Source organism: Halichoeres trimaculatus, unplaced genomic scaffold, assembly GCF_033239565.1.
Source record: "Halichoeres trimaculatus isolate MK-OKI-2021-1 unplaced genomic scaffold, fHalTri1.1 fHalTri1_scaffold_18, whole genome shotgun sequence".
NCBI classification, from domain to species: Eukaryota; Metazoa; Chordata; class Actinopteri; order Labriformes; family Labridae; genus Halichoeres; species Halichoeres trimaculatus.
In genome coordinates this window covers 20,467,975-20,491,394 of record NW_027437196.1, presented here as the reverse complement: position 1 = coordinate 20,491,394, position 23,420 = coordinate 20,467,975, and the positions used below count along the sequence as shown (strand labels likewise).

The 23,420-nt window shown below is 41.9% G+C and overlaps 1 protein-coding gene across 7 annotated transcripts in view; it reads left to right on the top strand.

Moving 5' to 3' along the window:
• The window catches only part of ntng1a (netrin g1a), a 140,666-nt gene that overhangs the window by 18,233 nt on the left and 99,013 nt on the right, over nucleotides 1–23,420 (top strand). The window contains exon 1 of one of the 7 annotated variants that reach the window (XM_074693080.1): nucleotides 439–648. The exons of the other annotated variants lie outside the window; for them this stretch is intronic. The gene's annotated coding sequence lies outside the window, so the exon portion shown is untranslated. Of the gene's footprint in view, nucleotides 1–438; nucleotides 649–23,420 lie in introns of those variants that run through there. 7 annotated transcript variants of the gene reach the window in all.

Here is a 23,420-nt window from a genome sequence, read left to right as displayed (position 1 = left end):
ATGATTGAGGCAGTCACAATTTTGCTGGTGTACTCTGATGAGAAGAAAGGCCCAATTATTAGTTGATATTGTATTTTTCTGTGTAAGTCTTTAGAAAAGGAAATGTCTGTTTTCATCAGGATTTGTAGGGTCAAAGGGGAAAAAGGTCACGGATTACATATTAAACATAAAATAAAATAAAATAAAAATAAAAATAATACTTGCACTTGTTTTCTGTTTACCTCCAAATAAATCATAAAAATACTTTGTGTTAATGCAAGTATTAACATAAAAATAAATCTCTCAGAGTATGAAAGTGAGAAGAAGGCTCTTTCATAGCAGGGAGTGAGACATCTTGCATCTGTCCCATCTTTGCAGAGAATATGGTGAAAGCGGTGAAAGCGGTTGAATAAATTACTGAGGAGTGAGACATCGCGAATCATTGCAATCTCTGCTGCCTGTAGCACGTGCGAACAGGAATCACCGAGCGACAGGTAAACAAAATAGCACTATGGCAGCAGCTCATGCAACACCTTCAAACAGTATAGTTTATGTCGTCCAGGTGAGTTTTAGTCTGGGTGCTGTGGAGAAAAGATCTGTTACCGGAAGTTGCTAATTAATGGAGTATATCACAGACTGAGGGGATCCATCAAGCTGGAGCCAGGCTAGGTGAGTTTAACATTTTCAGTCACTCACCTTGAAATATAAAGTCGCTTTTCTTCCTCTCCGTCTTACACCAAACAATGGTGAAAACAGTGACGATACTGCGGACAGATGCTTCATATTCAAAGTCGGTCGACCAGAGTTAGGTTGAGTCATCAGTTTCCATATGACAACCACTCTCAACAGGCTTCAGCACTCAGCCCCAGAAACTCATGTTCTTTACAATCTATGAGTAAAACCCACTTAACCTATAAACCTGTAACATGCCACATGTTCCTCCCTCTTAATGTAAATGACATTAAACATAGAAGACCCTCTTTCCTGTGGGTAACTCCATAATTTATACTGTCTGGATGTCTCTGTGCGTTCCTCTGTCGCTGTTTGTGCCATCATCTAAAACCAGGAAGTGCTGATGAAGGCTGAAACCTGAGTCCCTGCAGGTCGCTTCATATCACAGCCAATAAACATCTAAATGAGGAAACAGAGATTATTAAAAAGCAGGTGCAGCATGTGGCTGGTTTCAGTTTGAGCACAGAGAGAGAAGGACATCTGAGAGAAGGACACTTGAATATAATATCTTTATTATTTTATGGTGCTCTGACCTTTTTCAGTCATCACTAATGAGGTAAAGAAAACAAGAGCCCTTCATTTTATTTGATCCAGTAAATTAATATTTGTCGGACATTAAATGAAGAGAAAATGCATAATCTGAGAAAAACAAAGGATACTGTGACACTCTTGTGTAACAGCCATCTATCTCTATTTTTGGTCTATATGATTGAGAAATTTTAAGCATTGCAGAGTAAAACTCAGACATGTTTTTCCAATGATGTATTTCATTTGAAGACAAAGATAAAAGCATGTTTTAAGCTTTAGTTCAGTGCCTGTTGTGAGCTCCTGGAGATACAGCGATGCAGAGATCAGAGATGTGTGTTTGTTCTTCATGAGGTGTTGCTGTTCATTAGCGACTGTGTGTGTTGGTAGAATCCCTCCGGAGTGAAGATGTCAGGTGAAAGACGGATGAATCTGGGAAACATCACATCACTTTGTTCTTATGAGGGCTGCTCGTAGCTTCTTTCACAGCTCTAAAGTGTTTTAGATTTGAGGCTCTTTGTTGTTGTTTTGCACATTAGATATATGTGACCCTCCTCAACCTCTCTGGTTTATCTTGTTTTAAATCTGAAACAACCCGTGATGTCATTAAACTGACCCATGTGTTAATCTTAAGGGACCCACCTCAATGCTAGTTTTTGGGTTATCCTTCAGGAGTTTCTGAAAATGGTCAGAGATGTGTTAAGAAATGTGATCTAGAAAAGTCAGGATTACAGAAGATACGTAAAAGACAAAGAGTTTCGGATTTGTCCTAACCAAGGTTGTAATAGTTAACTAAAACAAAACTAAAAACGAAAACTAAAATTTAAAATACATTGCAGTTAACTCAAACTAATAAAAACTAGAAAAAAAAAAAAAAAAACGACAGGTAAACTAAAACTGTATCTTGTGTTCACAAAACTAACTGAAACTAACTAAAATGACAGACAAAATTTCCTTAGTTATAGTTTTTGATAATATTAATAGCCTTTGGGATTTAAATTGATCCGACACATTTTCCCAACCAATTTTATGACAGTTTTAGGCAGTTGTCAGTGCCGCACAGCACCATCATAGCGGCATATAGGGACGTGCTTGTTTACTGCACTGACTGGCTGTGCACTGTGCTGCGACCAAATGTAGTGGAGCAATGAATTAGAGCATCTGTAATAGTTTAATTGTTACAGAGTCCAAGTTTTTATTTATTGAAGCTCATATTATATTGTTTTTTTTTATAATTTATGTTAATATTATTTTTATGTAAGTTATGTCAGCATTATTTTATATAATTTATGCTTATATTTTTATACTAAGTTTATATTATTTTCATGTGTTGAAGGCAGCAGCCAACAGTTCAGTATCAGCATTGACTGAGCAGTGAGCACTATGTTGGACTTGAAAATAAACAGTATGACAAAATATTTACTCTGACCTTTTTGAATCCTGCACCCGGTTAATAAAATAAAATAAAAAAAAACAGACTTTTCACAGTGTCTCAGTGGTGAAAACAAGAAGTCTTATTGTCTTAAGTCTTCTGTTAGAATTGAATTTTGGATTCTTGTGGGATATGAGCAGCTGAGTCCTGAGAGAAGAAAAAAAGCACGTGGTGGGTTTTCTACTTTTGTTGGACTTTATGCTCATAAATGTTTCCCTGTTGTGCAGAAAAACTGATGAGTGACATTATTGCTCATCATCCCTGTTGGAGCTTCTGCAGATGTGTTAGTGCATGGTGGAGTGTGTGGGCGAGCCCTCATGGATTTACATTGTGATGTACAAACCTGACCTTTTCCTGAGCTGATCCCTATTAGAGGTTTCAGACAGACAAAGAGGTTTCACTCCCCTGTTCCTCACTGTCTCACTCTTAGACACACAAAGAGAGGCAGCAGACATTTCACCAAGAAAAGAGCGCGCTGTCAGCAGCACTGTGTCTCATTTCAGGCGAGGAGAGGCAGTGAGCTGGACTTCAGTGCATCCTGAGACAGTCTGTGTCGTCACATTATTTTTATGCTTTACAAAAAGAGGCAGAAAGAGCCGCAGACTGATTCTAAAGAAGGTCAGAATCCTAAAACAATCAAGCAGCGTGGAAAAATGAAATTAGTCAAGAGTTAAACATCAGAGCTGTGAGTCTGCTTTCTTCTTTTAATGTTCCCTCTTTCATCTCTAACTACTAATGGTTTGTCTTATTCCTGCACAGAGTCACAGAGAGCTGTGCTCATCCTGCAGCATCACTCCTCTTCTGATCACTGATAGATATCTGCTTTGTCTTCAGGCACAGCTTGAGTTTTTCACTCATGATCTTCACCTGAGCTCCAGGGAATTCAGACTCTCTTCATGTGATTTAATGAGTCCAATGAACACTCGACATACCGTCTTTATTTAAAGTGAAGCCAGCTTACGCCGCTCTGCATTCAAAGATAACTGCTGAAGGAACACTTTTCATCCTGATATAAGAGACAGGGATGAATTTCAATAAGAGCACTCCTGTTTACATCCAGCAGATCATATCTTGAGTTGATGCTCTCAGAGGCCAAGGTTTACAAATATTTTTAAAGTAATTTGATAATCTTGATTTTATTCTTTTCCTGCACGGTGCTTCTCTTTTGTATCCTGACACACTGGGCTGAAACAGAGCAGAGAAAAAGGTCAGATCCAGTCTGACACACTGAGAGGTGTCAGACTCAATCTGTCTGCTCCATGTGAAGGTTATACACACTGCGCTTACACCACGAGCTCGTCACTCTCTCCTCCTGTTTCCATAAAGTTTGCATGAGCGTCGGGCCCTGTCTGAATTTTTATCCTGCTTCCTCAAACCGCTCGATCTTCTGCACAAACACACAGAGGCTCAGAGGAGAGACATTAAACTGGTGTTGGTGGGCCTGTTGTGGCCTGGACTCACACAATCTGTCCACAGTCAGAGAGGAAACATCAGGCCCAACTGTCTCCTGTGTAATCAGGTTTTCATGCCAGGTTTGATATTAGTCTTACAGAGTTTGTCTTTTCAGCTCCAGAAATATGATTATTACCGAGATGTCCTAATCATGATCCCAAGTGTGTGATCAGTGCACTGAGCACAATGCGTCATTATAAAGGCTGATTTAAGCTTGACACATCTGCAGGGTCAGTGTGGCTTCATTTTGTGATTAACTGCCCCCTGCAGTTTGGGAATGGACACCAACGGACACCGCCCGTGGTGTTAAAAAGCATAAAAGCCCCACGCGTTCTCTCGCGCAGATCTTGTGCGTCTCATTTCTGTGCGCCATGTTCATGTGGAAAGCATAACAAAGCCTTAATCAAGCAATACGATTTTGCTAACTCTCCTGTGATATTCAGATATTTGAAAAAAAACAAAACACAGGACAGTCCATTACTTTAGCTTAGCAACACTGTGGCTTAAATGTCACCAATGTGGTTATAAGCGTGCTGTTTTGAGGGGTCTCATACAGGAGAGTGTTAAAAAAGATGATTGTTACAGCAGATCCAGCTGTATTAAACAGATAAACCTCAAGACATATTTCAGTTCACCCAAGTATCAGATCAAGACTTGGTATTGTCAGATATTCAGTATTATAAAAATTGATCTGGAACAGGGCTGAAAATGCTGACTGGGACATCGGTTATTATTACGTTTAAAACCAAGTATATAATGGAAAATGAACAAGCAGCATCACTTTTATGTCACTTAAGACCATTGTCTTCAAATGGTTCTGGTGTTAGAAAGATAAAGTTGTTTTCTTACCAAATAAATAACCAAACTTTAATTTTTCATAGAGTTACAATGGCAAGAAAAAAACTTCCTGTCACAGGCAGAAACCTTGAGCAGAACCAGCATCATGTTAGATGCTGAGACCAGGTGTGGTGAGAGCATGGATTAAAAGATGTTAGATAACACATTCCCCCTTGGGCTCATGTCTTTCAAAATAGTCAGCTTGAAACACAAACTGCTTAGCACATTAAAGCTAACTTTGACCAAGCAGAATCAGCCTGCAAATTCTTTGATGAGCTACTAGAAAAGAGGAGCCCTGTCCAAAGGGGCAGACTTCTCGTTTATAAGAATGACCAAGATCATTAGGTCATATCACTCATGGTTTGTTAGAGTCTTGTTGTTTTTTTTACACATTGTAAAGGTTCATTAAAGGACACACACTGCATACAATGTTAAATAAATAACTATATAGGGCTACAGGGTTAGTAGTAAAGCCTCACAGCAAGAAGGTCACCACTTCAAATCTCGGTTTGGGCCAAGTTGGCCTTTCTGTGTGGAGTTTACATGTTCTCCCTGTGCATGCCTGGGTTCTCTTTTGGTCCACCAATCCAGTGTGTACCCCACCTCTCACTCGAAAGCCCTTTGCACACCAGATGCATATTTTTCTTGCAAATATATATATATAACCTACTGTTTATTGATGCAGGCTTTCACATCAGCAACATTATTTCGCTAAACGAAATTGGAAAAATCCCCCTCAGTCCGAAAAATTAAATGCAGCAAAGTTTGGCTTCCAACGAGTACACATCCCAATAGGGATGGGTACCGAATTAGGTACTTTTATAGGTACCGACCGAATTCTGTCAAAAGTACCGGGTACCGATTCACGTAAAACCAAAAGGTACCATGTTTAGGTACCTAAATGTATCTTTGTGACTGTGAGAGAGTGGAAGAGTAGGTGATTTTCCATGCTGGACATGAACACAGCATTGCAAGGTTATATATTGAAGAATAAATATGTTAAATCGAAAAAATGCAATATTCGATTATTAAACAAATTAATATTTTTACCACATAAACACAAAAAAGTACCAAAAAGTGGTACTGTTGAGTACCCGTACCGGTTGCCAGGTATCGGGCATTGGTACCGTATCGTTTCAGATGTGAAAGGTACCCATTCCTACATCCCACCAATCAAAATGCTTGTTGTTGACACGTCACATACTAAAACATTCAACACTGATTGTGTTCGTGTCCCAGCACCTGGTTCTTTACAACAAAAGACATAAAAACTACAAAGACAACGATTACAAAAACCTCTTTTGGAGGAAAATAGCTGCTGAGATTGAATATGACGCGTCAATGTTGGTTTGCAAAGGCCTTAAGATGGCTGAGATAGGCTCCCGCCACCCGCGACCCTTAACAAGACGAGCTTTAGAAGATGAATGTATGAATGAATGAATGAATGAATGTAAAGGGGTGATGAGCTTAAAAATCTGGACACTGAAAGGTTAAAGTTGCACCAACACATTGATTATTTGTTATGTGACTGCACTCTGCCCTGCTTTCTCTGCTCTTATTACTCTTATCCTGTGGCTGTGTGTATTGACATGCTTGTGTCACGCTGAGTTTCTTCAGCTGGAATGTAAAGAGAAAGATTTGGTCCAGAAAAAAGTGCGAACAGGAGGAAATGTTTACTCCAGGCAGAAAGTTTGAGAAAGTAAAGTTGGAGAAGTTGGTATGCAGTGTGAGGTGCTGCTCTGTGATGCTGGGATGTGTGTGTGTGTGAGGGAGAGACTCGTCTATCTGGGCTCCATCAAGGCGTTCAGTGTTGCCTCACCGTTTACGCTGCCATAACAAGATAACAGGGGGCCTTTCTGACTCCCGCTTCCCACAGGAGACTCTGTTGACTCTGTTTTTTTTTCTTTTCTAAAAGTTTGGAGGAAAACATGTCCTCCTTTGCCGTAAAGTGCAGAGAGGAAAGTTTGGAGAAGCTAAGGAACAGAAAATGTGTCTGTTTCCCAAATTTAGATGTGAAACAAGGCAGATGTTGAAACTTGGAAAACATCCTCCTGTATTTGTGTGAATGAAGCCGCCAGAGGAGAGGCTAAAAACTTACTTTTAGGGAACATAAACATGACTTTATTTTGTGAGGATGGTACTTAAACCCTGGTCTCTGGCCCCTTTTCCTGCAGCGTGGGCTCCATCACTGAGCTGATGCTTTATCATCAGGAAACAAACTCAAGATATTTCACTTTGGTTCAACTTGTTTCCACATGCAGACAGGATAAATATCCAGGAAAAGATATTGAGTAAATGTCGAGAGAGGAATGAGTTTTCATCACTCATATTTAGACTCTGAGTATTTTAACGTTTGATTATTGACAATGAGTCACCCAGGAGTGGATAAAGTTATCTCTGCTCTCATGCAGACTCTGCACCATGTGTTGAGACTCTGATGCGTATGACACAGATTTATTTCTCCCATCGAGTTTTAAATGACGATGCTGTTTTTACTCCCGCTCCCTCTCCACTTTACTCTCTCTGAATCTGCTGCTGGAATGGGGGATTTTGTTGCGTTTCATACTTCATCACTCATGAAAAATGTTGGTCTGGAAACACCCTCATCACCCCCTGTTCTCCCTCCGACTCTGTGTGTGAGACTCCCAGAATAGATGGAGGTGCAGCGTGGGCTGCTGCACAGATCGGCTGACTTTTAATTGCTCTTTGAACCTCTGGGGTGGATTTCCCCTCAGAGCTCCTCCTCTTCCTCACAAACACTGATTCCCACAACATCCCGACTCTCTCTGTTTCTGTTTCTGTCTCTGTAGTGGAACAAACTGCACACACACACAGACACACACACAGCATACAGATTGTGGCATACGGTGGCATTCATATTTAGAGGCCCTCATGGTTTCATTTATTGGTGTTGGGGGCTTTTAATTTTAATTGCAGCAGATAAGCCGAGCTGTTCTGATCTCATCGCTCATTTTTATCCACGGTGGGAGGTCAGACGCTCCCACTGCCGCGCCACACGCTCTCCCTTCTCTACTCAGCATTTCAAAGCAGCAGGGCCGCCCCTCCCTTATCAGCTCACAGATACCTTCTGTGTCTGCATATATGCCTGTGTGTGTGTGTGTGCGAGTGTGTTTGTGTCTACACCCGGTGCTGTTAGATGACTGTTCACTTCTATTTCAGGACATAACCTGCTGTAATTTCAGCTCCTGTGGTGTGAAAAACATGGATGATCAGAATAACATGACAGTGTGTGCCTTTAAATTCCCATTTCCTGCAAACAGGAAACGGGACTTTCAAAATAAATTTGAAGAGAAGGTTTTTGTACTTTTTTTTCTGGCTGCCGAAAAGGATTTACAACACATCTTACTCTCTTAATCCTCACAAATAACTCACACAATTTTTGAGCACCCAAAGATGTGGAGCTTGTTAAAGAGGAGGAGTTTCTTTCAAAAACCACTCCAGTCTGTGGTCGTCAAACAAGGCTTAGCTTCACTACATTGTGAGGTGAAACCGGCCGAACTAATCAAGTAACAGACAAAGGTTTTCACAATTTAGCAGATGATCAGAAAACTATTGACTTTCTCTAAAACAAGCTTCTTTTTTCTCAGAGTTCAGGGAAGCTGCTCACAGATACAGTCAATGTGTTCCTTACTGTGCCAATAAATTTACCTCTACTTTTGTCAATCTTTAGTCATAAGCTGCCAGAAAATCTCCATTCTTATTGCCAATCACGACACAAAATATTCACTGAAGATCAGATGTTTTGGGCTTGTAAATATGTGAATAAAGCAAGTAAACTGCTAAATGCATTGCAAGCTTTTTCCAGTAGTAAAATTCATACAGCCCAGTTCATTTCATCTGTGTTTCCTGTAAAGAGCTTGTTGGAATACGCCCGTGTGAATGATTCTGCATGTTTGGTATGAACACAACATCAGAGACTTTGAGACTAGTCAGCTTTTTAAGATTAGGGACTGGTATTGAATTAAGACTTTTAGTGGCACAGAGTCCAAATTCCATCTGTAGTACTGTGTACCTACTGATTCATGTAAAATCAAATGGTACCATTTTTTCAGTACCTCAAAACATCCTTGTGACTTAGGGAGTGGAAGAGAAGGCAGTTTTCCATGCTGGACATGAACACAGCATTGCAACTTTATATATTGAGAAATAAATATAATAATTGAAAAACCTTGTGATTTTATTATTAAACAGACAAACGTACTCAAAATTGGTACCCTTGGGTTCCAGTACCGGTTGCCAGGTACTGGGCATTGGTACCTTATCTTTTCAGATGTGGAAGGAACCCATCCCTTTTTCAAATTATCTTATTTAGAGAGAGCCTGGCCAAAGCACTCCTCTCAGATTAAGTGGATTTTTTTTCTGCGCTCCACCGTCATCATTATTTGTTTTGATGCAAAACAGACGTGGTCTTCTGCCTGTATGTGCCAGAGCAGCGAGTGGAGCAGACAAATTTTCAAAAGAGCGTCAAGCTGTTTTTTTTTTTTTTCCTATGAATGGGGTGACGGATTGGGGCGCTGTCCTGCTCAGTTTTCGCTCATGTCTGCTCACAACAAGAGTCAGATGCATGCCCAAATCTGGTCCAACATCTATTTAAATACAGTATCTGAGTACAAATATTTATTAACTCCCACCTCTTTGGGGTCTAAGGTTTCAGTTGAAGATAGGTAAAATATGCACATATTTTTGGAGGGTGGAGCGAGTGTGGAACAAAGACGCAATTGACGCTCAGTTGAGTGCTGAGCAGTAATAGGTGGAGCAGCATGGTGGGACTCTGAGCAGGATGCTGGGGGCAGGCACCTTGGGTAGTGAGGAGCATGTGTGTGTGTGTGTGTCTGTGCATGATCCCAAACCCCTGCAGCCACATGAACTAAACAAGAACTTTTATGGGATGCACTTTGATCTATCAAGGCTTATGTGGCAGACATTACAGTCTGCCTTACATTTGGCTTTGTGGTTGTCTATAATTTCTAGTCTTCCAAAAACTAGGACCGGGTTTTAAAATGACAGAATTCCCCTTTAACAGGTGTAACATCATGTAATGCAAATGAGCACAGCTCCATAAAGCAGTTTTGTACTGTACTGTGTGTGTGAGAGAAACCCCGCCGAGAATAAATCAAATAACACAGAACGTTGAAGTCTGACCCGTTGGTAAACACGGTGTTTTGTTGTTGGCTGCGAGCTGTAGCGAGCGTTTATTTACCTCAGATAAATGAGGATGAATATTTAAGGTGTTACCACGTTCAGAGAGGTTTGCTTTTCTCTGTTTCCTCAGAGGAGCTGTTCTCTTCTCTCTGAGGCTTTTAGGTCCATCCTGACGTCTTCTGTTTGGGTAAAATGAGAGGCCGGTTCCTTCACCCTGACAGGCTTTGAAAAAGACTCCTGGATTACCTTGACTGACAGCTCCCAAACCCTGAGATCTGTTGTGTCTGGCCCTCTCTGAGCACGGGGCAAACTCTGAATCAATATCAGCGCTATCACTGATGGAAATTGAAAGCTGAATGTGACGCTGAGAGCCCCCTCATGAACTGCATAAGAGCATTTTTCCGCTGCTCCTCTCAGGTGTTTTTCTGTCCGGCTGTAAACGGACGGGTACAGTTTGTTAAGACTGACGTTGTTATGGAGCATCAGAAATAGAACGAGATGAGGCCACAGATTGTCTTCACACACAGCCGGCTCTCTTTAAAGTTATATCACTCCCTGAGAATATTTTCATTTCCCTGTGCACTCAGCTTGATCTGACGCCGAGAAGTAATTTGACGTTTGCTGCCGTGTTTCATTTCGGCTGATGGTTGCAAACAGGCTGGATGACGAGTTCAAAAAGAAAAGAGACAATGAAACAGGAAAGTGAAGTGACATTTCTGCTCTAAACTCCATCAAACCCATACAGAAATATAAGATCCAAACATTAGAGGGATATAAGATGATTTCTGAGCTGGTTGAACTTTTGAAGGCGCCTTGAAATAGCAGCAGAGGGAACTGCAGCAGTAAGTGCAAAAGACAAAGGCCTGCAAAATGTGCTTGCTTAATTAAAGGAGGGGAATAACCAGTGCAGCTATTTACACCTAATTCTGACATAAATCTGCAGTTATTGCCCTGCTGAGACTGTCCTCCCCCCAATTTAGGAAGCACCCGAGAGCTCTTCCTTAATAAGCATTCCTCCTGATTAGGCCGGCAGAGTTACGCTCTGTTTCTGCACAGAGAGGGGAGCTGGATTTAACTGGAGGGGAGGTAGTTAGCAGAGTCTGTCATGGATATTGAGATGGTTAGCATTTTATTAGCCCAAGTCAGGACAGAGGGAGTCATTGGTAAATTGGGTGCTGACTTGCAGCGTCTGCAGGACGTTAGCCTCAGGCTGCAGGGATGTACACACTTGGCATTTCAACCTCTCCATCTCCCGAGCCGTCCACTCATCCAATACCGTCTGCCTCGGTCCATCGCTTCGCTAATTAGTGACTTGTTTTATTTCCTGTGGCTGCTGAGCTCATCTCGGGCTTTCTTTCAGGCCTGACTGTGAGAAAAGAGACAACGTGCGATGAAAACATCACCCACAAGGTGCCAGGCACTTGTCAGAGAAGCATCACGTGACGAGGGTGCAAACGGTAATCTGTTCATTATGCTCGCAGAGAGGAAGCGACTGAGCGGCTTGGCTATGAAATGCATTCTACATCCCCTCTGTCTGCACATCAGAGGCTCTAAATGAAATGGTTTAGTTGGAGGTGCCAGGCGTTAGCTGTTACTCTGGGACACACATTGTTGTCATGTTGAAGGCTCTCTTTCAGCAGCGTTCAGCATGGCTCCAGAATATTCCCCGCTGTAAACACGAGGGCGAGATGCCAGCCTGCAGACGCTGAGGCAGAGCGTTGGCGTTTGATATGAGCCCGCTTCTCGTCCTCGCCTGGATTCCCTCGGATCTCATCAAGAGCTTCCTGCTCCTCTTATTATTAGCTGGCGTGCTGTGCCGCCATCACCTTTACTGCTGAGGAGAATAGAGACGCTCTGAGGAGCAGACACAACACATCAGATGTTTTTATTGAGGCTAGATTAATCATAAATGAAAAATATCTCACCTGTCAGAGCGAGAAGAGTTTCTCTGTTTCTTATGCAACAGACTTGCTGCTGGCTGTTCTCATGAGTCTGAGTTCACCTGTTCACTGTGAGCCAGGAGACACCAGAGCCTTCTTCTTCTATCAGCTGTTAGCTTCATCACCCAACAAGTAACAGGAACCTTTTCATGATGGTAGCTTTTTCACAAGTTTAATGAGGTTTACTGTTTTCAGACAACAAATCCTGTTGCACAGAGCGGCAACCATCATTACACCTTTGTTCTTACACAATGCTGGTGCTACGTGTGTGATTACAGGTTGCATCGCAGAAACCTCAAGGACTGACATTAAGATGCAGCAGCAACGCAACATTTGCACACGCACACACACACAGAACTCTTGTTTATGCGCCATATGAAAGAGTCTTAAGCTACACCAGGAATATGAACACATAATTGTGTGCGTACAGAGAGGCTAGCAGGCAGTGCTAAACTTAATTGTCTCATGCTCAAAGCAATGTCTCGGCAATGTTGCTGAATATTTTTTGTGTAAATGCTCCTTTATTCAGTAGAGAATCTGCCATGAGGCTTCGCGTCCAGCTATAGGGCACCTGTTGGCCACATGACCCTAAGTTGTGCCTCTGTTTGGGTGAGCTCGCGATCTTAATATCCTCTGAACAGCCAAGTTAGAAAAAAATTCATCCCCCGTACAGTGAGTGCTGATTGTGAAATTAGTGACTCAGGCAGGTGTTGTTTTTTGAACCAGGCCATTGATTTTGCTCTGAAATTTTTTTTTTGCTTGGTGTGTGTGTGACTTCCGGTACTTCCAGAGCCAGCCTCAAGTGGACACTCGAGAAACAGAAGATTGTAGCACTTCCGCATTGTCTCATATTCTCAGATCTGAGGTTGCTGCTTGGTTTATGCCTGTCATCCACACGAAACTGCTGCTTTACGTCACTAAAGATGATGTTTACTGAAAGCTTTGGCCTAAGGGAAGATTAAACAGAGTCTTCAGTTCTCAAACTTCACAGCTAAAGGACAGGGGCTCATTCTGATTGGCTGGCACAGGTTGTACATCTGGAAAACATTGCCCATTATGAGTGGCATGCCTTGAGCCGCACTTTTGCCTGCTGCATGTGGACAAAAAATATTTATGAAAAAGGATTGTGGGGGTGGGGTATTCAGTTTTGAAAACACGCGGTTACTTGTGGACATGGCCTCAGTGTGTACATCAGAAGCTACAACAGCAATATCTGGTTATGTTACACAAGCAGCAACAGCAGCACACTCACTCCACTTCAGAAGAGTTCACAGGTCCTGTCTAACAAAGCTTTCTTAAAATTGTCCCCACAGCTCATCAGGTATGAGGAAGTTACTCCTGTTGTTTGTTAGCTTAGCTGTGCCTCAAGGCTGAACATGGTAGAATTAAAGTGGATTACAGACACAATTTATTTCAACAAAAGTTCATCAACGACCCATTTTTCCCATTTTTTAAAGAAAAGCGAACCATGACAAGCTAAATTAATTTATTGATGACAGAAACTCAGATGAATGTAGGTTTTGATTTTGTTAACAAAATGATGATGAGACAAAATTTTTCACTGAACCTTCAAAATTTTTTCCTGTGTGTATCTAATCCACAAAAGTCTGTGTTTTTCTCTAACAAATGTTTGACATCCTTTAAGACACATTCAGTGAGACGATCTGTCCAGTGCAGGGACAGAGGCAGATTTTCAGTTTTAGGTGGGCCAAACTAATTGTGGGTGGGCATTAAATTACAAAAGTCAGTTAATAACTATTACTTTATGTGCTAATGTTACTACTTCAACTACTTGTATCTTTTTAAGCTGATTTGGATGCTTTTTAAAATCCAATATTTGATTGCAAATATTGAAATACAATACTTGAACAGTATAGAGAGCTAAGCTAAGAGATCTCCACACTCAGCTCATTTTATAGACAGGGCATCTAATGATCACAAAATGATCACAAAGTGACAAAATTGTACTAAATTTCCTTTGAAATGGTTTTATTTATTTTATTGTATTTCATTTAATTATTTGGTTTTGTTTTAATTGTTTTTTTTTTTTTTTATTGTCTAAAGAAAAGTTTACGGTGGGCCTGTCAGAAAGTTGGTGGGCCTGGGACTGTTAAGCCCACCCATAATGCCGCCCCTGGTCCAGAGTGCGCCTGACACTGCAGGTGCAATTAAGGCTGTTGTAAATGTATAACACAGTCCACAGACTAAACTGGACTCAAATGTTTTGAGTATAATACTATATATAGTATAAATATTAAATAGCAGCCAAATTAACAGTGGAACACAGGAAGGGAAAGCGAGCATGCAGCTCTTCCTGCAGTTTTCAGACAGGATCACTCCTGCTTCCCTTCAGACTACATTTAAATGTTTCTGTAACGCTGCACTCATTTTCAGTTTAGTTCAGTGACTGAGCAGTTTGTTTTAGTCTCAGCTGAGTAAAATACATCCTGCTAATAATCCTAATTAGCTCCCCTAATAACCCCCTCCCTCCCCCCATTCCTCTTTTGAGTACTCCCTCAGGTGAGCCGCTCCATCTCACTGACTGATAGAAAAGACTTTCAGCCTCTGAGGAGGGAAACTGAAGGACTCTGAGGCTTTCACCGGTTTTAATTTAATCAACCAAAAAGTACACAGAGCCCCACACTCAACAGCAGATCAGATCCAATCAGTGCTGATCTGTTTCAGCTCACAGACCTGAATTCATTCACACTGTGAGTGATTTTTAAAGCTGCAGCCACAGATGTCATAATTAAAGAGGATTAACATTTCAGCTGAAGATGAGACAATAATGCACATCATGGTTTCTTTACACTTTCATATGCAGTCACTCTGTGTGTGTGTGTGTGTGTGTGTGTGTGTGTGTGTGTGTGTGTGTGTGTGTGTGTGTGTGCTACATTGGGTTGTCGTTCTGAACCAGGCTCAGTTTGATCTGCACCTTTTCCTCCCAGACTGCAAACACAACAAACGACCTTCTCTCTGCGAGCCCCAGGTACAAACTGAAGGCGACTGGAATGAATAATTGATTATGTTTATTGACTGCCTTTGCCTGGGCGCTGGTGGACGAGACATTTTTACTTTCAGATCTCAGCTTTTTCATCTCTCTAGTTGGATGTCTGCAGTTCAAGCAGGTTGAAGAAGTCAACCAGTGTTTGTGTCAGCGTATGCGCTTGTTGGAGATGAATGCAGAGCGACGCTCAGGAGCAGATCTGTGCTGAAAGTTTGATGGAGAATGAATTTTACTTAAAGAGGAGCTTGTGCAAGTTAAAGTAATCCCACGCCCTGCAGTTCCTCCATCTCAGATTCACAACCACAGTTTCCAGAGCTGTCTCTGTTCAGCGTGATCCAGGTATCAGACTGTTATGGAAGAAATCTCTTTGGATGCGATGATAAAACCAAGACAACTGTGTTTCTATCCTCCCCGCTGGTCTTGGTGGTATCTCGCAGCTGAACCCTGGCTCGAGTCTGCTTCACTGTGACTCTTTTGAACTCGGGGAAGTGTTTTTTGGGAATAGATCATGAAGCGGCTGTGTGTGTGAGTGTGTGTGACTGAGTCTCGCTGTGTATCCGGGTGCCATGTGGCAGCGAGCGGCTCAGCTTTTCTCTGCCAACAGATAAGAACACAGGGTAAGCCGCTCGCTGCACCAGCCTACTGGATTTCACCTCTCTGCCGTCTTTGTTAGAAGTTGCTCCATTTCTAAAGTGATGATTCTTTCAGCGTGCCATGCTGATGTTGTGCGTCGTACATTCTGGATTTGGGAATCTGTTTGAAACACATTATCAATGAGAAAGCAGAGAAAGGAGCTGGATTCTGCAGGGGGTGTGAGTGTGAGGTGGTTACAGCCCTGTTAATGGAGGGCAGTGTCACATGCTGGTTAGCAACAATAGCATGTGATAGGCTGCTGCGACTGTTGTGAGCCCTTCTTGAACTCTTTACAGCAGCATCAGATGATACAAGAGATAGTGTTTAATGTGCAGAGAGAGGGAACAGGCGGCTGAAGGAAGGTGTTAGACTGTTGTGCTGACTGGATGCACGTCTTACTGCAGAGCTCTGCCAGTGAAATGTTGGCAGCGGTCAGCTAACAGGTCTGCAACACGAGGGCAGTGCCTGCTGGGAAGTGTAGGCGGAGGCTGGCATATGGCTGTTGGTGCTCACAGGCCAGCATCCCCTTGTTAGGCTGCTTGTTCAAAGTGTGCAGAACCGAGAGGATTCAGAGTCTGAAAGGTTACAGAGGGTGTCTACGTGTTGGACAGAGTGACACAGCAGGATCACGACCTCTCAGACAATGACACACGGTTAAACTGTTGACGAAAACAAGCCAACTGTGGGCGAAAAAAAAAAAAAGATCTTCAATTAAAGGTTAGCAGGCAAGAACAAATGTGATCAAACACATGCTGGCTTGAAAATCTGGCCTTAACATCTTTATGTATGTCTCAATAATTTGATTCTAGTCACAAGATTGCTTGATTTACTGATTCCTGTGTTAAGTCTTCTGTTGAATTTGCATGTTGGGTTTTATTTGATACAGACCTGATCAAAATCTTAAGACCAGTTGAAAAACTGCTAGAATTTACCTTTTGCACATTTGGGTCTTAAAGTGATACTCTGGGATGGAACAAGTTGGGTCCTATCACAAGGTTTAGGGCAGAAATTACCCCTACAGCAGTGTTTTTGTGCAGCAGAAGCCCAGGGCGCTCGCATTAAAGACCCCCTCCCTGCTCCTCTGCCCGTTTCCTCTGCACTCAGACGGGGCCAATTTTTATTTGACCAAAAACACAAATAAACGGACTCCCACTGAAAAAGTCAGATATCAGTCTGCATTCACGCTTTATTTAGAGAATTTTCAACGTGTAACGTTCACACAAAAACACTGCCAAATAAGGCTCTAGTTCTCGTCGTGTTGTAAAACGGCACTACCTCCGCTGCAGAGCCACAGCTGGCTACGAGGCCCTCGCCGCTTAGTGTATCAGTCCGGGTGCGGCGTGCTAGATACAAACAAACTCAGGTAGTCTGCCAGGGATAAGAGACATGATGAGAACTAGAGCCTTATTTAGCTGTGTTTTTGTGTGAAAGTAACGCGCTGAAAATTCTCTGAATAAAGCGTGAATGCAGACCGATATCAGATTTTTTTCGGTGGGAGTCCGTTTATTTGTGTTTTTGGTCAAGTAAAATACGGCCCCGTCTGAGTGCCAATCGGAGCATGTCCTAGCCGCCACATGTGCAGCAAAATGTGACTCAGCCAAAAGCCATAGGGCTAGGCATGAGGGTTAAGCCCAAAACTTTTCATGCCCATTGCTCAAAGTAGCTGGACAGGCTGCAGATTTGCAGCCCTGGTTGGCATCCTGGGGCATTAATGTTTGTGCAACCAGTGATAGAAATGCATTCGGGCTGTGACACTGAACCTGTGTGTGCAATTTGGTTTTGATCCAAAATTGTACAGGACAGCTATTAAGGTTTTCATGAAGCAGCCAAAATGGTCAACTTTGGTGGTCTTTTGTGACCACGCCCATTTATGTACCAAAAATCCACCTGTAGCTTTCCATTATCAATTTGTGTAGTATTAACGTGACAAGTTTGAAGTTGATCAGATGGAAAACTTAGGAATTGTTGAATGTAATGCATAGGCTAGAAATCGTCAAAATCCAATGTTTGCGTCCAAAGTGCGAACTTCCTGTTCAGAATTGACTATGGTCACCTAGACTTTTTTGCAGGTCTAGGCATGATCTGCCCAAAAAATTTCAGGCCCATAGGGCTCAGGCCCTAAGAATAGGCTGTTCATCAGCTGATCAAAAGTTTAAGACCATCACTCAAAGAATTACAAAAAAACTCTCCAAACCAGAACAAAAGTTTTTTTTCAGAAGGACTAAGTAATGAGTAGCTCCACCGTTCTTGTTAATCACCTCAAAAACTTGTTAGGGCATGCTTAATGTGAATGTTTCCAGGAAGCTTTTGGGAACATTGCTCCAAGTGGTGAAGACGGCTTCACGAAAGGCATCAACTGTCTGAAATTGACGGCCATTTTTATAAACTCCCCTTGCCATCCATTTCCAAATGTTCTCTGTTGGATTTAAATCAGGGGAACAGGCGGGATGCTCCAAAGGAGTGATGTTATCCTCCCTGAAGAAGTGGGGGGTGAGGGATGCCCACTGCAACATCTGCACATAACCAGCCGCTGTTTGACCACCCTGCACCACCTGAAGCTCCGGTGGTCCACTGAATGAAAAAGCATTCCCTCCACTCTGCCGGGTAGAAAACGTCTCAGGTGGGATCTCCTTGTCATGTCAGTAACGTTGAAGCCATCTGGACCGTCAAGGTTACATTTTTTCTTATCAGAGAATAAAACTTTTTTCCACCTTTCAGTGTCCCATGTTTGATGCTCCCTGGCAAAGTCTAAACGGGCCGTTTTGTGGCGTTGAAGGAGACGAGATCTCTGAATTCGTTTTTTTTGTTTTTGAAACCCTTTTCCCCCAGATGTGGTCTGATGGTTGTTGCGCTGCAGTCAGCACCAGTAAGGGCCTTAATTTGGGTGGAGGACCACCCTGTGTCTTGACGGACAGCCAGTTGGATCCTCCGGGTTAGCACAGGTGTAATTTTTTGGGGTCTACCACTTGACTTTTTTGTTCCATAATGCTCAGGATCTTTCAAAAAATGTTTAATGACTGTCTTACTGCGTCCAACCTCAGCAGCAATGGCACGCTGAGAGAGGCTGTGCTTATGCAGCTCGACGATCCGACCATGTTCAAGAAGATACATCTTCTTAGCTTTAGTCACCAGGAGGGCATGACCGTGTGAATGCCTGACAGGAAATGAACATTTTGAGCAGATTTTGGCTTTAATAGCCTGTGGTCTTAAACTTTTGATCAGATGATAAACAACGTATTTCAGTTTATTTATCTTTTTTTCTAATTACAAGTTCCAAATGTTTTTTGTTGCACCCTCCTTCATGCTTTTGCGTATTGTAGCTCTACTTCCAACCTCATCAACTGGTCTCAAGATTTTGATCAGGTCTGTCTGATCATTTTTTGTCCATGGCAGCTTTTACCTCTACATGATGCTCATAAAGGATGAGATAAGGAGTTTGAAAAAGAGATTTTTCTGTCAGATATCCTCACCTGTCTGCCCTGCATGGATCACTCTCTGAGTTGAGAAGCTCAGTGTGAGACTGGAGACAAAAAGGATTCTCACACCTCTCCTAATGAGCACTGATCACTATCTGATTGAACACCCTCACTCGCTGCAGTCGTGTTGAAAACCTGTGCAGGTGTTAGGATTTTAAATGCATTAGGTCGTCTTCTCTGTTAAAATCTGAATCAAAGAGTTCCTGTTGTAGAGAGAAAAGCTTTAATTCTGCAGCTTTCTGTCAAAAGCTTGAAGGACTTTAAAGATTGACACAGTTCTCCTCATGATCTCACGTCACTCCCGCTCTTTAAAGAGTCAAACTTCAAGCTTTATCTGCTCACAACAGACCCAGCGCTTCCTCTCTCACTCCATGTTTGCTCCCTGCAGCGGTTACAGCAGTTGTGGAAATTGCTGCACACTGAGCGGTTGTTTACCTTTGTTTTTTAATTGCTTGTGGCGTTCTTCTTGTTTTAACCTTGTTACCATATGAATATTCAGCAGAGAAGCTGCTACATAAAGACCTGCAAGAAACACGATATATGTTTGAGTGACAGCCACTAAACATCTTCCACCGCCCCCCAAACCTTGTCTTTAAATCCCTCCTGGACACCGCCTGGCTGCCTCCAGCATAACAATTTATATCCCACCTGGTAATACCTCTTGTCACACTGACAGCTGTCATCAAGTCAGCCGTGTTCACTGTTTAGTTTGCTTTTTAAATTAGTGAGTGGATATTCTCACAATGCTCTTTGTTTTTTCTTCTGAAAGAGGAAAAGTGCACCCTGAGGGAATGCAGCCAGACACAGAGACACTTTTGTACTGTTCGCTGGGAACTGACAGGCAGTTTGATTCGTCATTTGTTGCTGCAAAGTGTTGAAGTTTTGACTGCTCCTGTGGTTGATTCACGTATGTATATAATCATATTTTAATGCACACCACGCACAAACTGATGCTGTGCAAGTGAAATATTTGTCACTGTTCTGTTTAAGTGCCATAAAAGGACATATTTGCTGTTCTGAAGCTTCTGCTGTTGAGATTATCTTGGCCCTATCAAAACTTAAACATACTATGATACGTTACAAGTCCTAGTTATAGAGAGGAACTGCCAAAAATACGTCTTTTTCACAGATTAATAGATTTTTTTTAATATTTATATGGACATTTTTACAAAGTGAAAGCACAATAGTAGGATTTTCTTTCTATCTTTCTTTCTTTCTTTCTTTCTTTCTTTCTTTCTTTCTTTTTTTTTCTTTCTTTCTTTCTCTCAAATATTTGCAGGTTGCAATTAAATAAACAGCCATGTAAATACATGAATATGTAAACATACATACAATGTTTGAGAGGTGACTTTGACTTGAACTGGATTAAAAAAATAACAAAACAAAACAAAACAAAACAAACAAAACAAACAAAAAAAAACACTTGCTATCAAACACCTTCCTTAGTTCAGCAGTGTTGTGTGTTTTCAGTCTCAATATGATTGTTTCAATTTCATGATTTAATGGTATCTGATATTAAGCCCGAGAGTGACTTCACAGTTAGTTGCAGCTCAGTTTGCAGCCTCCCAAGCCAAAGAATACAGGAGGAATAGCAGTTTTAGCTAATTCATGAGAGTTTTTCCATTTTTTTTTTTTTTTACGTTTATCTGGTTCACTATGTGCTCTAAACCTCACAAATCTAACTGAAAGACAAGACAAAAGCACAGAAATGAGGTAGTGGAAGCTCAGCTTGCTGAACATGGGATGCGTCTCAATGCGTTAACTTCGTGCTTCCTCCGTCCTATCTCCTCCACAACATCGGAAGTACTTTCCCAGTCGCCATTTTGAAGACTGTCCCAAAGCAATAATTGCGCTCTGAGGAGAGAGGATGGAGGAGACTGATCGGAGGAGCTATGATCGAGGAGACACGAGAGCCGGCTTTGCGGAAGTCTTTTCACTGAACGACACGCCCCCATATGGAATATCACGCTCTGATTGGACGCTGCAGCAGCTCAGACTTCTCGACATGAAACTTCACAAACACAACAGAGTTTACTGAGAGAAAAGACGAGCTGAAAACAGGCACAGAGGATGGTTCAGACACTGATTATAAATCTGGTAATAAAGTGTTTGCTGTGAGTTTAAAGCACAAAATACTGAACACAACCATCATTAAATCAATATAACAGAGGATTAATACAGAAAACTGACTGATAAATAATATCTTCCTGAGACACAATAAGGTTGGTTATATTAATAAGCTTCAGAGTTCACGATCAGATGAAGCTAAATAATTCATAAATAATCTAACAATTACGCATTTTACCTGAAAAGTGATCCTACAGAATAAACAGAGAGCAGGTTTTCTTCATGGTAACGTGTTTGATAAACAGGTTAAAGGAACAGACAAATCTCTGTTACTGTTGATGTTTGATCAGAGTTATTACAGCGCACATGTGCAGACACACAAACAGCTGTTAGAGCTGACTGACAGATGATCCAGAGGTGATCAGCTGATGCCGTCATCAATGAAACACATCGCTTCAGGTGACGCTCCGGAAGAGAGGATGTCCCATTGCTCTAAAAACAAATCTCCTCCATCCTCTCTCCTCTCTTCACTTCGTCGCATCTCTCACATGCATCTCTGGTGGGAGGGACTAAGACGCAAGTGAACGACGCATGTGGAGGGAGGAAGGATGAAACTTTGGAGCTCTGAGACGCACCCATGGTCAGAGAAACATAAATTTTCAAAAAAATCAAAATCAAACAGCTTTTTGCTAAGTTTTTGTTTCAGAGAGACCCCTGCTGGTTGCAGATTGGTTCTCAGGCCCATTCTGAGGTGATGGGAGAGCGTAGAAATATCAGTATCCTCAAAACTTTAGTATTCAGTTTTTCAAAGTCTTTTCACCACCAGGTTAGTTTATCTTCTGGTAAAAACTGTGAATGATGAACAGTGGGCACACATTTCACATTAAGAGTAAAAAAGAGTAAAAAAAATGAGTTTTGAATCCCTTTTATTAAACACATCTATTGATGATTCATCCTCTGTTTAAAACCAGGATATGAATTCCTATGATGTTTAAAGCCTGCCATTTTAAAGTGAAAGAAAGCTAAGGTGCACTGAAGCGGGAGTGACCCCTGGTCTGCAGAGCAAAGGGCCAGGCCTGAGTGCTGGCTCCAAGAGTGTGGTATCTCGATGGCTGCTCTTGAGACATCTTCAGGGAACATTAGAAACCAGAGGTGTGAATTTTGTTACTTGAAACTGAAACTTTTCTTCAACTCAGTACAATAAGGAGGATAAAACTTTTAATATGTACCTGTTAAATACCTGACAGCGCTCCAAGTTGTCAGCCACAGCACAGATTGTCATATCAGCATCTGTTCAGCATGAAAACACAGCTCGATCTCCAGCTTCATGTAACAAATGCAAAACAATCATTAGAGTGAATTACAGCAGCATTACAGCAGTGATTTAAGCTTATTGACAGCCATAAAACTCAGCGTATAAGCAGAGCCCGTGGAGTAATCAGCTAATGTTTGAAAGCTACGGACAGGAATATTTAAAGAGCTGACAGAGCTGCCTTTCTGCAATCACTCAGCTCTCCATTATCCCTGACCAGGCTCGCAGAATGTGAGCTGTAAGTGCAGACACGACCTGTGACTCCAGCTGAACAAAGGTGTGTGTAAAGCTAACTGAACGTCACCTTGTCTGGTTATAGCTGACAGCACACACGCCAGTGTGCATGAATGTGAAGCAGGCTGAGAGGAGGTGCAGACCAGACTGAATTATTGAGATTCAAGCCGGCTGCTGATCACACCCTGCCTCTCTGCTCTCCTGCTGCAGAAACCCTGCTGTGAGGATGTAAACACACCCAGGTTCAGCAGCACTCTGTCCACCTCCATCCCTCTCAGAGCTCCCCTCTTCTGCACTGTCTGTCTGTGAGGCACGTCCTCCAAAAACTCCTGAATCCTCCTGGTATTAGACAGCTTTTGTTGATATTCAAACACATTTAAGGGTTAGGTTAACTTGATTTTAGCAGAACAATAACCATGTGTTATCCGCCTATCCACATCCACAGAAACTCTGAGCACAGAATCACACAACTCTGAAGCTGCCTTACTTTGTTCATTCCCACCTTTTATCTGCTTTTTTTTTTCTCCACGTCTAAACTTGACAGGAGCACAAAACAGAAGTGGGTACTGATGATTTTTTTTTTTTTTTTTGTAATTTAGATGAAATTTCACTGTTTCTGAATGTCTGTTTA